This window comes from Pteropus medius, unplaced genomic scaffold, assembly GCF_902729225.1.
Source record: "Pteropus medius unplaced genomic scaffold, Ma_sr-lr_union100, whole genome shotgun sequence".
NCBI classification, from domain to species: domain Eukaryota; kingdom Metazoa; phylum Chordata; class Mammalia; order Chiroptera; family Pteropodidae; genus Pteropus; species Pteropus medius.
Window position 1 is genome coordinate 20,082,110 of NW_024340849.1, and position 964 is coordinate 20,083,073.

Consider the following 964-nt stretch of genomic DNA (forward strand, 5'->3'; position numbering starts at 1 on the left):
CCTTTCAAAGCTTGGGGCCAGCAGCCAGCATGCTCAGGGAGCCTTCTTCATAGAACTGCCCCTCCTCCTGTAACTGGTCAATCACCATCCTAATTTGGAAGCCCTCCTGGACAGAGGGTTGATGATCCTACTCCATGGCCTTTTTCTGGCACCTTGGTCACATGGCCATGTGACTTTATGATGTGATGAGCCATAAAACACCCTTGGTGCAGCACACCTTTTATTGACTTTAAATTGCCTCTTGTCATCAGAGGAAGGGGGATCATAAAATGCTGGCCTTATTAGTTTTGTGGCAGTGGGAGCTGCTCAGAGATAGGTGTGGGTGTCAGCTGGAAAAAGGAGACAGTAAGTCTCACCCCTCAAAAAAACCTCCCCCAAAACTCAAGAACACTTTCTGAGTGTAGGGTTAGAGCTAGCTGGGTCTGTCCTCATCTTACCAGTTCATTTTCCTAGTGAGGACAGGAGGCCATATCCTACAGTAATTTACTGAAAATGCTCATCTACAAGACTCACCACTGACAACTTTAAAATGTGTTGCCCCCGATATGCTCTGTATTTACATGTGTGTGTGTGAATGGACTTTCTCTATCCACTAGAATGAAGAGTCCAGGAAAGCAGGCTGTGTCTGTTTTGGGCACTGCTGTATCCCCAGCACCTAGAATGAGGCCTGACTCAGTTTATATTTGAAGACTAAGTGACAATTGAGTGACGAAAGGACCTGATCCCTGCATTCTACCTCAAGCTCAGCGTTTGCCTCTCTGCTTAGAAGGCCAAGCACCAGCTAGCGGACCCTCGACCTCCCATGATGTTTCTCCTCTTCCTGGCCTTCCTCCTGGGCTGCTTCCTTTGCCTGGAAAACCTTCTACCACTCCCCTCACATCCACCCTTTATGCCCTGGGAACTGCAATCCATCCTTTAAGAATCACCTCAGGTATCCCCTTCTCCAGAAATCCTTCCCAAGACC